Raw genomic sequence first — 17,612 nt, forward strand, 5'->3', positions numbered from 1 at the left:
CGTAGGAGTAATTTCCAAACTTGACGCGAAGATCAACACCTTCATCGAAGAGTCCCAGAGCCAGTGGGACTCACTCTCGGCTGCACTACAAAAGCACGACCGAGACATCAAGGAAATCGAGCGCCAAATCAAGGGGGCAGAGCTAAAGGCCGTGACCTCCGAGACTACTGCAGAATCAGCCGTGGGTTGGGTCTGAATTCTCGAACAGCGAGTCTGGACCTTAGAAAATCACATCAAATCCAAGAGGAAGGCCAGCTTACAGCGTTCCCCAAGCAGTGGCTTCCACAGCTTTTAAATCTGGAGGCTGGATCAGGCCAGGTAAGAATGGAGTGGGCCTACCGGGTTGCAATGCGCGGGCCCAGCTCGAACCAGCGCCCCCGCCCAGTTCTGTTCTGGCTGCAGAGCTACAAGGAGTGGCAGATGCTCTTAGAAGCTTCCAGAAATCTTGGGAAAGATCCCCAAGCCATGATTTATAAAGGATCCAAGATTATGCTATTCCAGGACTTTTCCCCAGCTTTGGTCTGAAAGAGGAAGGCGTTTGATGAAGCGAAGAAGCGTTTAAGGGACTTTAACATTCAGTACTCCTCGCGCTACCCAGTGACACTACGTTTTAGCCACGAAGGGTCTGTGTACAACTTTGGATCACCGGAGAAGGCCAAGGAATTTCTGGACTCTCTTAGATAAATTGTGAGAGTTAATTCGAGTGGTGAATAATGTTGTTCTGCTCTCCCCCCACCCCGGTTTACTTCTTTTTTTTCCCTTTCATTACCTTACTGTTTAATATTATCTCCGGGAGTTGGGGAGAGAGGTTTATTTATTTGTTCCTCACTTAGCGATTTTCTCCCCCTTTTTTCTTATATATTTGGGCCGAGTGGTCTAGTTAATGTGGGTGGGGAGAGGTGGTTACTTTATCCTAATTTGTCTCTATCTTTGAGAGCCAGGCTGTTTTCCCCTGTTATTTTGTACTACTATATTTAATTATTATTGTTGAGACTTAATTTCTTAGTTATGTATGTTCATACATGGTATTAACATTACCAAATATATCTAGGTGTTGGTGTGGGTGGGGGCGGGGGGAGGGGTGGGTAGGGGACTCACCATGAACTCTAGATTTGTAGTATATTTGAATTTTCTTTATTCTATCGTGGGGCACTGGTTGAGAGAGGATATGATGGGCTTTTGGAAAGGAAGTGATGCCCCCTGGGAACAAGGGGGAAAATCTCCATTTAAATAAGTTTTATATTTTTTCTATTTAGAAATAGTTTTTTATTATATTGATTAGATTAGATTAGATTAGATTACTTACAGTGTGGAAACAGGCCCTTCGGCCCAACAAGTCCACACCGCCCCGCCGAAGCGCAACCCACCCATACCCCTACATCTACCCCTTACCTAACACTACGGGCAATTTAGCATGGCCAATTCACCTGTGTGAGTGTATTACAGAACTTCTATTTTTGTGAATTTTATATGTTCTATGCTCGGGATGTTTTGGATAGGGTTTCTTCTCCCGAGGGGTCTCGGATTTGCCCAGATGATTATGGTTAATTAGTCGGTTAAATGGTGCACCTGGAATGTCAAGGAGAGTAATTCACCAATCAAAAGGAAGAAAATATTATCAAACCTCAAGAAAGAAAGGGTTGATATAGCTCTCCTACAGAAGACATACTTATTGGATAAAGAAAACTTGAAATTATGACAGGGTGAATTTGATCAGGCGTTCTTTTCTTCCTTCAGCTCAAAAAGTAGGGGAGTTGTCATCCTTATTCGGAAGAATCTCTCTTTCAAAATCCTAAATCAGATAAAAGACAAATCTGGATGATATATTCTGATTAAAGCCGTTATAAATGGAGAGGAATATAGGATCTTAAATTTGTATTGTCTCCTAGCACATCCTTTTAAATTTATAATGGAAGCCTTATCCAAATTGATGGCTCTCGGTGCTCGTCATACAATTATAGGGGGAGATTTTAATTGTATTATGGACCCGGAAATAGATAGGATTCCCAAGAGTACTGCAGGAGTATCCCCCAGATCTAGACAATTGGTGGATCTGAACAAAGAATTAGGATTAGAAGATGTGTGGAGATGCCTTCATCCACAGGGCAGAGATTTTTCTTTTTACTCCAATCCACATAAATATCACACCAGAATTGATATGTTTTTTGCCCCCTTGATTTTAAAAAATTTCATATCTACCTGTAAAATAGGTGGTATAATAATTTCTGATCACACTGCTGTATTTATGGAAATCAAGGCGAGGAACAATGAGATATCCCCCCGGCATTTGCATATGGATTCCTTCCTGATGAAAGTACTTTTCTCAAGAACTTAAAACTTTTTTAGATATTAATTCAGGTACGGCTAGCAACCCATCAATGATGTGGGAGACCATCAAAGCTTATGCGCGAGGTTTGATCATTTCATACTCGGCGACCCAGAAAAAGTTAAAGGGAGAACAGCAGCGTCTGCTTGAAGCTCGCTTAAAAGCAGCTGAAACAGCATATGCTGACAGACCTTCTATTATCAAATTACAAAGGATTACGGCCCTTAGGACAGCTCTGAATACTACGCTTACCCAAACGGCTAAGAGGGAAATATTATTTGCAAATATATGAATGTGGCAATAAACCTGGTAGATACTTACCATTCTCGCAAAGAAGAAAAGGCCCCTCAAACTATCACATTTATCAAGGAAAGTGCGGGTACTCGGACTCATGATCACAAAAGGATTAACGCAATCTTTAGAAAATTTTATTCTGATTTATATAAATCACAGGACTGCAAAGATAGAGCTAGGAGGATGCAGTCATTTTTTAAAAATTTGACCTTTCTGGACCTAACCCTGAAACAGGTATCGGTCCTGAATGTTCCCCTAACAATCCAAGAAATACTTCACGCAATCAGACAACTTCACAGCGGTAAGGCACCTGGCCCAGATGGCTTTCAAGCTGAATTCTACAAAGAATTTACAGGAATATTGGCTGGTCCACTTATCGACATGTATAACTACTCATACAGTCAGGGCTATCTCCCGCCTTCGCTGAAAGAGGTGAATATCTCCCTTATTCTCAAAAAAGGAAAGGACCAAGAAGACTGCGCGTTATACAGACCAATACCCTTGCTAAATGTAGATTTTAAAATCCTTTCTAAAACGTTAGCATTGAGGCTAGAAAGGGTATTGCCATACATGATAAAGGAGGATCAGATGGGATTTATTAAGGGCCGTAGATCATCCAATAATGTTAGAAAGGTTTTGAATGTGATTCAAGCCTGCCATTAGGAAAAAATGCCGGGAGTAGTAGTCTCATTAGATGCGGAAAACGCATTCGACAGGGTTGAATGGTCATATCTGTTTTACACATTGGAAAGGTTTGGCATTGGAAAGGTGTTTTCCAAATGGGTCTCAACATTGTATAGTGATCCCAAAGCAGTTGTGATTACCAATGGATTAGGCTCGGACAGCTTCAGTGTGGGTAGGGGCTGCTGTCAGGGATGTCCTCTCTCACCATTGTTATTTACGCTAATAATTGAGCCACTAGCAGAAGCTATACGGGCTGACCCTAATATAACGGCCCCGAGGATTGGTACAGGTAAACATAAAATTACCCTGTATGCAGATGATGTTCTTCTATTCCTCAGTAATCCTCTGATGTCCGTACCTCGCCTAATCCAAGTTAATAATACATTTAGTGTATTTCAGGCTATAAAATTAATTTTTTAAAATCGGAGGCTATGCCAATGGGCGGCCTCACTAGTACATCCCACCTATCGGACTGATCCCACTTTCCCTTTCGGAGGTCCCTGGAGGGTATCTTATATTTAAGCATTTTTATCACCCCAGTATTTGGTCAGTTATACAAGGCTAACTTTGTGCATTTACTGGAAAGGATAAGGCAGGACCTCCAGCGATGGGGAGACCTTCCAATTTCCTGGCTGGGTAGAATAGCACTAATTAAAATGAATGTCCTGCCCCGTCTCCTATACCCTATGAGAATGCTTCCGGTGATGCTGGCGAGGTTGGCACTACGCAAATTGTATGGCTGGCTGGGTTCCTTCATCTGGAATCATAGACGGCCTCTCATTAAGCTGAAGAAGCTACAGCTTCCACAGGCAAGGGGAGGACTGGATTTTCCAGATTTTAGGAAATATCAGTTAAGTTCCCTACTAAGTTACATAGCGGATTGGGTCTTGTGTGACCCGCAATCAATCTGGCTGGACATCGAGGCTTCTCAAGTAAAATGCCCACTTATCAACCTCTTATTTTCAGACAAGAGGAAAATCATCATGGATCAATGTGAAAACCCTATAATTCTAAATACAATTAAAGCTTGGAATATAACGTGGCAAAATGAGGGCAATTCACATAAAACATGTCCCTATACTCCAATAGTTGTGGCATGGGGGTTTCAACCAGGGCTTACAGATACCACATTCAGACTCTGGAGATCCAGGGGTATCTCCTGTTTAGGGGATCTGTTTAAGGAAGGGGTCCTGTTGTCTTTTGAACAGCTGAATCAAAAATGTGGATTACCTAAGGGCAATCTCTTTCGATACTTCCAAATTCGAGATTATATACAGAAGAAGACTACGCTTTTGGTAGTCTTTATAAATCAGACAGACAGCGTAGAGTGTTATGGCCAATGGGGGTACCTTCGGTCAGCACTCTTTATAATTTATTACATGATGAAGTATCGGAAGATATGGACAATCTGTTTAAAATATGGGATCAGGATTTGGGGCTGGAAATCTCCATAGAAATGTGGAATGACATTTGGGAAAATGCCAGGAAAATCTCCATCTGCAACAGAACCCAGGCCATTCAGTTGAAGATACTTCACAGGGCCCACGTAGCACCGGACCGATTGGCAAAATTTAAGGTAGGAGCATCTCCAGTGTGTCCCAAATGTAAAATAGAGGTGGGAACTCTTGTACACTGCTTATGGACTTATCATAAGATCCGTGGACATTGGACTAAAGTAGTAAATGCCCTGACAGAAACCTTGGGAATGGAAATTAGAGTGGATCCAGTATGTCTCCTTTTGGGCTTTCCGAGCTTACCTTCCCTGGATGTGTACGGGAAGAGATTATTTTCCATTCTCTCTTTCTGTGCAAGGAAAAATATTTTGGTAAACTGGGTGGCTGAGGGCCCTCCTGGACTTTCAAATTGGCACAGATTAATTATGGAATGTATTCCCCTTGACTTCCTTACAAACATGGTGCACCAAAAAACTGAATTATTCTATAAAAGATGGCAGCCCTTCTTGAATTACACAGACACAGATATTTCGGCCAGTCTATCAAAGACTTTTATCTAATTGAGACAACGACCCTGGCTGATCCAGGGCCCCTTGGGAGAGGAATCCCGCATGAATACGGGTTTTGTTATGATCTGATGTTAATACATTCCGAGCATGTACTTTACTACTTAACTTCTGTGTTATCCGTCGTTTTTTCTTTTCTTGAGTAATGTAAGAGATTTAATCATACACTCTGGTTAGTTGTAGGTTAGATTGGTAGTTAGTTGAGTTTTGTCTTTTTTTTATTTTCAGTATCTCTTGTTTGATAGATTTTGGCTATTGTTTATTTAAGATCTAATTGTATATCAATGTTTATACTTGGGTTTTGTTTTTATTTGTAAACTTGTTAAAACATGTTAAATTTTTAATAAAAATATCTATAAAAAAAGGTGAAAGATTGTCAAGGATAGGTGGGAATGTGGAATAAATCAACCATGATCTTATTAAATGGTGGAGTAGCTTTAGGTCCCAAGTAGTCCACAGGTCCTAATTTTTATGCTTGATGTTCATACAACTCAAGACTCCTCTTGAGTCCCATAAAGTAGAATCATCACTGACCCCATCTTCTAAAGAACTGAGAAATTATCTGTCCTATCCCCCTGGCCTGTCTGCAGCTCACCATGTACAAATCATTACTCAAGAATGTCATCTAAAGTGCGTGGTGTGTCATGATCTGAGCTGGTGATCCATGAATGTGATCAAAGGATGAGGCTTCCTTCTCAGAGGTCTGTTGCTGCTTTTGCTTTTCTCATGAGACAGTTGCAGTGGTTAGATAGTAGTTTCAATGGTATCTAAAAGCCAAAAATCAGAAGGAAGGACTAAAGGTGACGAATGGGGTGGAAAGAAGGCATTCATAGTCATGCAACAGCCAGAAGTTCATGTTCGATGTCAGGATGTGGTTGAGACAGGATTCAAAAATTACAAAGAGGAACTTATCATCATCCTGAACATTCTTGGTGCTGCTCGATGCAACAATATGCCATAGCCAATCCCAAATGCTGAGTAAACAATACTTCAGTGGGATAATGTGATGCAGGTGAGCCTGTCTCCTTCCAGTTCTGCTTTGCTTCCCTGCAGTCATGAGCTGGCCACTTTGACCTGATTGCCATATAAACATAGCAAATTTATAGCAACGAAGACGACCATTGACTATTGTGTCTGTGCTTGCCACAAGAAACCATCAAGCCTAATTTCTATTGTAGCTCTTCATTGTAAATCCAATTACTAAAAACTTCATTTCAACTCTTCTTCTGGTGGAAAGCCCTTTTTGATTTTAAATGCCTCGAGTAACTTTCTCCTTAACCCTTTCTTCTAAAACCAATTAAAATTTCTCTAAACTTTCTATCAAACTGACGTCCCTAATTCCTGGTATATTTATAGTAAATATCTTTGTATCCTCTCCAAGGCCTGGACCAAGTGTTATTGCTTACAAGTAAACACTCCACTCCACCTAATAACGAGGGATTTATAACCATTTAGCATACCTTTCTTGTTTTTGTACTCTGTGCCTTGATTTATAAAAACCCTTATTTGTTTTCACCAGCCTTATCAGCTTCTCCGACCACCAAAGTTTGTCAGTATTAACGGGAATGGATTTCTCTGTTCCCTTTAACAGGTACAACTCATCTGCAAGGTATCCATCCAGTTAATTGATCTAAGATTTCCTCACCTCAACTGGTTACATTTGAGCTTTCTTATAATCTACAAGCTATACATTATTTGCTGTATACTCAAGTTCAGGTTACTAATGATATTAAAAATGGCAATAAAAACCTTGGGGGGGTCATCATTACCCTTCAGTATGAAAATATGACAAAGGCCACCACACTGGTTTTGTGCTGAAACTTTGTTCTGGGAATGAGGACTCAGATATCAGCATAGTTTCTGGATTTCAACATTGCAAAGAGTTAATATGACACGTACACCCCAAATTTCTGTTTGAAAGACAATTAATGAACAACTGATAGCTGGATAGAATATGATTCCTCAAACAGTGAACAATGTAGATCAAGGAAAGATATGGTACCTAAAAGATAGAGATTCTCTAGCACCTCAGCATTTTAAAAAACTTACAGCTTAAAAATGTCTCCAGTGCTAAATGGTCATTTCGTGGACAGCAATCTCCTGTAAGGTAGGCTGCAGGTAAATGGAAAGAAAACCTGGAATGTTCTAATACTGAAATGGAGCACTGCCTGCCTACCTGAGGTGAGTTTAATAAGCTTCCCCTTGTCCGACTTCAGAAGGAAAATTCCAGTCGTCGTGGAGGTGAGGTATTTTGCCTGACCTCCTGAAAAGGGAAGGACTGCCTTTTTTTAAAAGGGAAAAACTCCCTTTCAACAGCCTGCAAAACCCAGTATATCCTATAACAAAAACAGAAGTGACTGGGGAGGTTCAGCAGGTCTGGTAGTATGTGTGGAGAGAAATCAGAGTTCAGTGACCCTTCCTATTTTACAATCCGTCATCGCCCTCTGCTTTCGGCCCTTGTGTTAATTTTGATATTCGCGCTCACGCTGGCACCGCTCCTTCAACCTCATCGCCTTCGTGGTGAATTTATATTGGGATCCAAAGCCCCTCGCTTTGACCGTTTGTAATGTCAGTTGATATTTGGGAGGGCGGGTATCTCCCGGTCCCCGGGAGCAGGCGGGAGGAGCTGCTTCTAGACTCTTCCAACCAGTGACCGCCGGAAGGAGGGGGAGGGGCGGGGCTTATCGTCAGGCGCGAGCAATCAAGTGCGGACGGCGGTTGGGTCGATGCGATCGGTGATCACAGGGTTGCCCGGAGACGGAGTCCTACATTGTCGGTGGCACTGGGTCGATGTGCAGGTAGATTTTGTGAGTTTACAGCCGGTTTATCCAGGACCCGGTGGTCACTCTGCTCCTGTTGTTTTGGGGGGGGTATAATGATACTCGAGTACCGCTGGCTCCCCGGTGGTCCTTTCTGCTGAGTTTCCATCCAAGGCATCATAGGCCCGGGGAAACTCCTAAAACTTATCACCTAGTCATACCACAGAAGGCAGAAACCATTAGTTTAGGTTCAGGGGGAGGGGAGAAGTCGGTGGGGTGACGTGCACTTTGAAAAAGGCACTTGAGAAGGACCTCACAGGAAATTGCTGACATACAGAATGTGGAGTTGAACTCTGGCGGTTTTGTTTTCCTCCAGAATGACTACAGAGAGGGAGAAAGGTGAAACAAGGTGGGCGGCCTGTTTGCACATCTTGTGTAAATGATGACACTGGGGCTGAATCTTGCGTTGTTTTGGCCCGAGTTTCCTTTTTGGAGGTTTCGTCGTCGCGAGGCCTAGCGAGATGTCTCGCTGATTCTGACCAAACTCTGTCCCTTGTCGTCGTCTCCCCCCCCGGGGGGATCCCTCTCGTCCCCGACCCCCACCGGGGGATCCCTCTCGTCCGATTCCGGTCACGGTTACCACCTGCCGGCTGTCAGCGGATGTCACGGAACTCTCGGCATCCCATGTGCACCACCAACTTTAAAACCCAAATGTGCACCTAAACAAGCACTCGGTGTCGAGGTGACCTGCACTGTTGCTGAAATTTGCCCTGGGACGTGGCAGATTGGGGGAAATTCGTATTCCACTTTGAGGTCCGACTGGATTTCCACTTTGCCAAACCCTCACCCTGACCACAACACCTGACTGTGCCATGGTTTCTAAGGTTAACACCTAGGTTAAAGCTGTCTAAGCTGACTGTAAGAAGATCAAAATCCTTTGTCACTCTGCTCGAGTAAGTTCTTCTGACCAGTTCTGTCTTCGCTACTGAACCCACTTCACACCAACCCCATACTCTAATAATTTCACTATTGCCAACAACATCTACCCCAACAACCAACACTACGTGCCCTGTACAGCTTTATGCTGCCTACACACCTACTTAGCACATGTCCCCACTTGTAGCAACAGTAATAGCTGTGTCACCCCCTGTTATTTTCCATAATACTTGCCTTTTCTCTCAATCCATCAGAAAAACAGCCCTCAGAAGGGCAGGAAGACTCTAGATGAGTGGTGGATTACCTGACATTTGGCTCCTCATCCTTTTTTTGAGAAGAGCAACCTGACTCTACTGCCCAGATTAAGTTCTGGACTGATTTTGGAGGCCACCATTAAATTACTGAGCCAGAAACTCTAAATTGAAGGCTACCTATCTTGACTGAGGGTTGCTGACAACTATGGCAATCTTCCTGGCTTAATGTCTGCTAAATGGAAAGGCAAGACAGGGGTATTAATCTGGCTGAGGAATATGGTGCAAAAAGACAAGGCGGGGATCCTGCGAACAGCCATGTAGGCTGAGTATTGATGCAGAGTCAAGATTAGAGTGGTGCTGGAAAAGCACAGCAGGTCAGGCAGCTTCTGAGGAGCAGGAAAAATCAACATTTTGGGCAAATGCACTTCATCAGGAATGAGGCAGGGTGCCTCTGGGGTGGGAGGGGGGTGGCACTGGGGAGAAGGTAGCTAATAGTACAATAGCTGGATGGAGGTGGGGGTGAAGATGAGACTCTCTGAAATCCTGTAGATGCTTTTGCCCGAAATGTCGATTTTTCTGTTCCTCGGATGCTGCCTGACCTGCTGTGCTAATCGTTACTCTGATCTCCAGCCCTCACTTTGGCCTAGTTGATTTTAACCTTACTGTGAATCCTCTTGCAAGGATGCCTACCTTGAAAAACTTCTCTCCCTACAAAGATTTCAGAGAGTCTCACCTTCGTTCCCACCTCCATCCACCTATTGTACTCTTAGCTACCTTCTCCCCAGCCGTACCCCCTTCCCATTTATCTCTCCACTCCAGAGGCTCCCTGCCTCATTCCTGATGAAGGGCATTTGCCTGCAGTGTCGATTTTCCTGCTCCTTGGATGCTGCCTGACCTGCTGTGCTTTTCCAGCACCACTCTAATCTTGAATCTGATCTCCGGCATCAGCAGTCCTCACTTTTGCCTGAGTATTGATGCAGTTGTTCAGAGCAAGTGGTGAACTGAATCAGACAGGTGCTTGCTCTGGTTTCCTTGTCAAGTTTTCCAGATATCAAACTTATTTGGCAACTTTGGGAAGATGAGAGGCTGAAGTTGATGAGGTGAATTGGGTTGTTAACCAGATGTTTAACAAGCTATAGGAAGAATGTTATTAAATTGGAAAAGATGCAAAAAAGATTTACAAGGATGTTTCTGAGACTGGAACGTTTGAGCTTTAGGGAGCGGCTGTATCGGCTGGAATTTTGTATTTCCCCTGAAGTGTAGGAGGCTGAGGTATGACCTTTATAGAGGTTTATAAAATTATGGGGGACATAGATAAGGTGAATAGCCAAGGACTTTTTCTCAGGGTAGTGGAGCCCAACATTAGAGGGCATAGGTTTAAGATGAGAGGGGAAAGATTTTAGAAGGACCCGAGGGGCAACCTTTTCACACAGGGTGGTGCATATATAGAACATAGAACAATACAGCACAGAACAGGCCCTTCGGCCCACGATGTTGTGCTGAACTTCTAACCTAGATTAAGCACCCATCCATGTACCTATCCAAATGCCGCTTAAAGGTCGCCAATGATTCTGACAATGATATATGGAATGAGTTGCCAGAGAAAGAGATAGAGGCAGGTGACAATTACATCATTTATAATACATTTGGACATGTACACGGATAGGAAAAGTTTAGAGGGATTTGGGCCAAATGCAGGCAAGTGGGACTAGTTCAGGTTAGGAAAATAGGTCAACGTGGACGAGTTGGGCTGAAGGACCTGTTTCCTTTTTTTATGTTGTTTATGTGTGTGTACAGGTGTGAGACAGTGAAAGACAACAGGTAATTAAATCTTTATTCAATTTCCACCACCAGGAAGAAAGGAAACACCCAAGTGGCCAGTGACAAGTAATGCCCTTCTCTGAGGGCAATGCTGCATGATCAAACAGTGAAGGGGAGGGAAGGGATTAAATCAAAATAGAGTTGGAGGGGGAAATAATACACTCCACTCCCTGTGGTGCCCACCTTTCCCTAAAAGTCTCGAGGGTGTTTGTGAGGATCTGTTTCTCTGCTGTATGCATCTGACTCTATGACTGTAAGCAATAATTACTGCTAATTGGCACCTCACCACAGCCGAGAAAGAATCTTGCCATGCCAGTTGTGAAGAGCATAAGAGATGCGAAGAGTTGTTCCCAAGAATGAACCTCACCACTTGTGGCCCAATTGTGTCACACATCTTACAGTAGTCCATGTTGCTCAGACCCCTACAAATTTCCACACATTGTTCCTGGAACTATGCAGACAGTTATTAATGGTTATGAGGTAATTGGAATCACAGAGACCTGACTCCAAAATAACTTTGAGTTGGAGAAGTTGTTTTACAAGGGAGTAGGGATTCAAAGGTACAAGTAAAAATAATTTGAGTGGATCTAAAAGCATCAAAAATATTATATACAGAAGACCAAAGCCTATTGTTCTTCTTAAAAACTTGGGGTTTTTAAGAAAAACAATAAAATTAGTATATGTTTCATTCCCCTCCCCCAATTGTCCTGAGAAGTTGCTGGTGAGTTAAAATATGGTCACACAAAAAATTATTTGTGAATGACTATCTTGTTCTTTTATTCACTCCACATGTACCTAATCCAGCAAGGCAATATTAGATTGCTGATATTAGCTAGGAAGAGAAAATGACTTGTGGTAATATCACTGAGTTACAGGAAGTCTGCGTCTAACATTGTCCCTTTTTTAGTCACATGATTTTGCTTTAATGTTGCTGAGCTATTAGGATAAGAAATTTCATTAAATGCTGCCAGATTCATTCTTTATTTTATTTACTGCAGTACCCTTACCTGACCAAATGGGCACCATTTGAAGTAAACTCCCTTTCTGACTTGAAGCTGATCCCAGCCTTCCAGACTTGTGGTCTCTCCCAGTGCCAGATCACTGCCCAAGTGCCTCGCCAGGAAAGCCCCATGTATCAAACTCCAGATTGTCCACTAGAGGTAGTTCCTGACCCCATCCACACCACATTCAGTATCTGACAGCAACACCATCACCATCCATAAGGTTGTCCCAGCCATGATAGAGCCACACCACCTGGCCTGCAAAGTGAAAGCCACTGCCAAGTCCCATGGCACATAGCCCTCCCAAGACTTTGCGACACTAGCCCATGCTTAATTTCCTACATGGCCCAAACACCAGCAACTAAAAAGCTAAGCAACCCAGACTCAGTAGCATTAGCCACTGATGATCTCAGTAACATCCTTCCATTTTGCCCTCGGGTGATGGCCTAGTCTGAACTCAACAATCCCATAACTTAAACAGGGCACTGGTTATTACCGAGCTTGGCAGTAGCTATCAGGTTTTTGGGGCACTGGCCTAGTCCTGCTCAGCAGTTCGCCACCCATACACCCAGTCTGTGGGGCCACCAGCCACTGCTGGAGTTAAATCAGTCTTTCTCAGAAGCTTCTTCCCTCATTTTCCTGGTCAGCAGAATGCTGGGCACAACTGAGATTGGTAGCCACTCTATATTTTCCTATATTAAATTTTATCTCCCAGTCTACTCATTTCATCACCTTATGCCCTTTTGAAGTCTATCATTTTTCTCGCTATATTTCCATATTTTGTATTCTTCACAAATTTTTTTAAATTATGCTTTATACCCCCAAATTGAGTTCATTAAAATACATCAGGAAAAGGAGCTGTCGGGGTATTGATCCCCGGGGATCAACACCGTATACTTTTCCCTAGTCTGGTATTACCTTTCTGTCTGTTTCCTGTCATTTAGCCATTTAATTTTTCAATTGGCTCCAGTATTACTGATTAACTTACTATATGGTATTTTATCAGACTACCTTCCTCAGTACTCTGTAACCTTGTCAGAAATGGTCTTTTAAATTTGTTGAAGGCAAATCCGATTTTCCTTTAACAAATCAGTACTAACTTTCCTTAATTAATCCACATCTGTGTAAGCATCTGACAATTTTATCCCAGATTATCATTTGTAAATCTTTCTCATTACCAAGATTAAACTGACTGGCCTTTGGTTGCTGGGTTTATCCTTTTCACCCTCATTTTTTGAATAGGGATGTAATGTTTGCACTTTTGCAATATTCAGGCACTAGCCCTCTATTTAGAGAGGATTGGAAAATTATTATGCTTCACCCTTGGTGCCTTAAGAATTTTGGATTGTGTTGTATCTGGTCGTCATTTTAACAGCTTTATGTACAGACAGCTTTTCCAGCATCTCATCAATTTTTGACTTTTACTCAATTGTCTTGTCTTCCATGTGACTTTGCACTCGTCTTTAACAAGGATGATGATGTTGTCGAGTACTCCTTTTGTACTGCAGCTGTGCCAACTGCCTTTGGTTCTTCCATATGTACGTCCTTTTTTGGATCCTAAAAGTACCAGTCTCCCCTTGCTGTCTTTTTACTCTGTGTGCACAGAAACTGGATTTCCTTTAACTTAACCAATAATTTCTCAATGTCTCTGCCTTTATTTCCTTTGCTGCCTGTCTGCACTTTCTGTATTCATTCTTCTTCTCATTTGTTTTTATCAACTTATCTACATTTGCCTTTTTTGTTTTCTTCTTCATCTTACTTTCAATTTCTTTTAACATTCAGCGACCTGGATTTGATTACCCTATTTTTCCTCCTAATGTCTTGATTGTACCCAAAGAATTATCTCTTTTAAGGGCAGCTTGAAATTTTGATTTCAGTTTTGCTTAAGTCAATTTTTTAATGCAGGGTACATCTGTTCTCAAGCCACAAACATTAACAATTTAAACATCTCCAATTAACAGTTTTTACTCTTCTCTAATGAAGTATTGAACTATGCTCACCGTTCCTTGAATATATTTTAAAATTATCAATACAGACAAGCTGTGATGCACCTCTGAAGCAGATGTGACTGAAACCACGAAACCAGAGGTAGGAACACTAGCACTGCACTTCAAGAGCTCTCATTATTCTTGAGTGTTCATCAACTGAACTTAACCCAAGTCATTCCCCAGATCTATTAATTCCTCATTTCCTCATTGGACTGGCAAACTATAGATCTGGAAAGTTCTTCTGAAGTCTCATCTGAACTTTTCCCCCTCTCTGCCCTTTGCACTATTACTATCCCAGTTCATATTAGGATAATTAAAATCCCACATTATCAACAGTGTTTAGTTTTCACATTTCAGTAATTTACTTACAAATTTGCTCCTTTTATATCTTTGTGGCTTATAGTGCAGGGACCTTATGAGCATCCAACTTCAGAATTTTCTTACTTATGAACGTGGTCCCATGCACCGTGTAATTTTAAAGCTCAGACATAAATGTTTTCTGTACTTATGACTATTTTATATTGTGTTGCATTGTTTTGCAATTTGCCAATAGACTGCAGACCACAATCTCAGGAATGCCAGCAATGTAATGGTATCTCTAATGTTTCCAAACTCTCTGAGCATTTTTTGGTCTCCTTAATCATTCTGCCGCTCCTGCTTTTCCTACTTTCCCTATCTTTTCGTACACCTTGTATACAGTGGTATTTAGTACGTAATGTTGCCCTTTTGAGCCAGATTTCCATTGTTACCATGCAAATATTTGCACCTGCAACTTACCACCATATTTATCACACTTGATACATTACACACCCACCTAATTTAAACCCATTTGCGTTCTTCTATAGTCTAACACCATTTAATACTTAACTACGTCTTCTGGCGATTTCTATTTCACCTAATCCTTTGTGCATCCTGTTTCTTTTCTTGCAAGCTAAATCATAGAATCTCTATAGTGCAGATTGAGGCAATTTGGTCTATTGATTCTATGCCACCCCTCTGAAGAACATCTCACCCAGAAACTTTCTTTGGATCTCTTCAGCCATGCATTAATTCACTGTATGTTACTAATCATATTTTCAGCAACACATGGCACCAGAAGTATTCTGGAAAATACTGCCTTGTGACAATAAAGCTGATTCAATTCAATTCAGTTCAGTTCAATTAAGCTCCGGCTTGTTAATCTCTTTGCTGGCTCCTTAGAATCTGCTTGCAAGACATTATTCCTTGCTCTCCCCATGTAATTGATTCCAATGTGCACCGTGATGTAAGTTCATCTTCCTTCCACTCAGTGACATTCTAGACCCCAATAATAGGCAGACATCATTCCTGAAGAAGGGCTTATGCCCGAAACATCGATTCTCCTGCTCCTCGGATGCTGCCTGGCCTGCTGTGTTTTTCCAGCACCACGTTTTTCAACTCTGGTACTCCAGCATCTGCAGTCCTCACTTTCTCCTAGACATCATACTATCCAGGAATCACATCGCTAGTTGCAGAAATGCTGTTTATTACCCTAGCTATTAGATCCTTATACACTATCAGTCCTCTTCCTCCTTTCTCTTTTTCACTCACGCCCCTCAAAATACCCATTAGTGCTGTTGTTATGGACCAGCCAGACCCCCTCAATCCACTCAAAAGGTAGCCCAAAACCTAAATTTTCCAGTTGTTTTAAGTAGATGCAAGGTGAATATCCCAGGAGCGATGTAGCTAGTCAAACCACTCTGTTTTAAACAAATCAGAATTTATTTACCCACGAACAAAAGAACCCTGTTTTAAAAAAAAAAGTAGCCTTTTCAAGCAGATATTTCCAGTAATATTGAAACCTCTGCCTTTCTGACCCCTCTTGGAAAAAACCCCAAGAACAGCACAACGTTGTTAAAGGGGTAGCATTGTCACACTGTGGACTTGACTCTGTTGCACTCCACAGCTGAACCATTGCTCTTACTAAACTGTAAAGATATGATGCACTAATGGATAGAATGTGGGAAACCAGCTAGGAGCGAGTTTGAAGTCTAGAACTAACAGAAGCGTGAATGAATGTTTCAGCATCCGATTAGGTGAGGCATGAGCAAAGTTGAACGATGTTAAATATGGAGTTCCCCCACCCCAGGGAAAAGACCTTGTCTATTTACCCTATTGATACCCATCATGATTTCGTAAACCACTATAAGGTTGCCCATCAGCTTCCGATGCTCCAGGGAAAACAACTTTAGCCTATTAAACTTCTCCCTGTAGCTCTGATCCTCCAACCCTGGCAACATCCTTGTAAATCTTTTCTGAACACTTTCAAGTTTCACAACATCCTCCTGATAGTAAGGAGACCAGAATTGCATGCAGTATTTCAACAGTGGCCTAACCAATGTCCTGTACAGCCGCAACATGACCTCCCAACTCCAGCACTCTATACTCTGACCAATAAAGGAACCCATACCAAATGCCACCTTCACTATCCTATCTATCTGCAATTCCACTTTCAAAGAGCTATGAACCTGCACTCCAAGGTCTCTTTGTTCAGCAACAGTCCCTAGGACCTTACCACTAAGTGTATAAGTCCTGCTAAGATTTGCTTTCCCAAAATGCAACACATCACATTTATCTAAATTAAACTCCATCTGCCACTCCTCAGCCCATTGGCTCGTCTGATCAAGATCACATGGTAATCTGAGATGCTCTTATGCTGATATCCAAATGATGAAAAATAGTGCACCCAGCACCGATCCTTGTGGCACTCCACTGGTCACAGGCCTCCAATCTGAAAAACAACCCTCCGCCATGACCCTCTGTCTTCTACCTTCGAGCCAGTTCTGTATCCACATGGGTAGTTCTCCCTGTATTCCATGAGATCTAACCTTGCTAACCAGTCTGCCGTGAGGAACCTTGTCAAATGCCTTACTGAAGTCCATATAGATCACATCTACCTCTCTGCCCTCATCAATCCTCTTTGTTACTTCTTCAAAAAACTCAATTAAGTTTGTGAGACATGATTTTCCCACACATAAAGCCATGTTGACTATCCCTAATCAGTCCTTGCCTTTCCAAATACATGTACATCCTGTCCCTCAGGATTCCCTCCAACAACTTGCCCACCACTGAGGTCAGGCTCACTGGTCTATAGTTCCCTGGCTTTTCCTTACCATCTTTTTTAAAACAGTGGCACCATGTTAGCCAACTTTCAGTCTTCTAACGCCTCACCTGTGGCTATCTATGATACAAATATCTAAGCAAGAGGCCCAGCAATCACTTCTCTAGCTTCCCACAGAGCTCTAGGGTACACCTGATCAGGTCCTGGGGATTTATTCACTTTTATGCGTTTCAAGATGTCCAGCACTTTCTCCTCTAATATGGACATTTTTCAAGACGTCACCATTTATTTCCCTACATTCTATATTTTCCATGTCCTTTTCCACAGTAAACACTAGTACAAAATACTTGTTTAATATCCACCCCCCCCCCACCTCCTTGCTGATCTTTGAGAGGCCCTATTCTCTCCCTAGTTACCCTTTTGTCCTTAATGTATTTGTAACAACCCTTT

General features: G+C 42.2%; 1 protein-coding gene across 3 annotated transcripts in view; it reads left to right on the forward strand.

The window, feature by feature from the left end:
- The first annotated feature begins 8,005 nt into the window (after positions 1-8,005).
- The window catches only part of gtf2e2 (general transcription factor IIE, polypeptide 2, beta), a 57,402-nt gene continuing 47,795 nt past the window's right edge, over positions 8,006-17,612 (forward strand). The window contains exon 1 of one of the 3 annotated variants that reach the window (XM_072584228.1): positions 8,006-8,122. The gene's annotated coding sequence lies outside the window, so the exon portion shown is untranslated. Of the gene's footprint in view, positions 8,132-8,405; positions 8,493-17,612 lie in introns of those variants that run through there. The other 2 variants (XM_072584229.1, XM_072584230.1) reach the window with 2 other exon arrangements.

Source organism: Chiloscyllium punctatum, chromosome 14 (assembly GCF_047496795.1).
Source record: "Chiloscyllium punctatum isolate Juve2018m chromosome 14, sChiPun1.3, whole genome shotgun sequence".
Taxonomy (NCBI): Eukaryota; Metazoa; Chordata; class Chondrichthyes; order Orectolobiformes; family Hemiscylliidae; genus Chiloscyllium; species Chiloscyllium punctatum.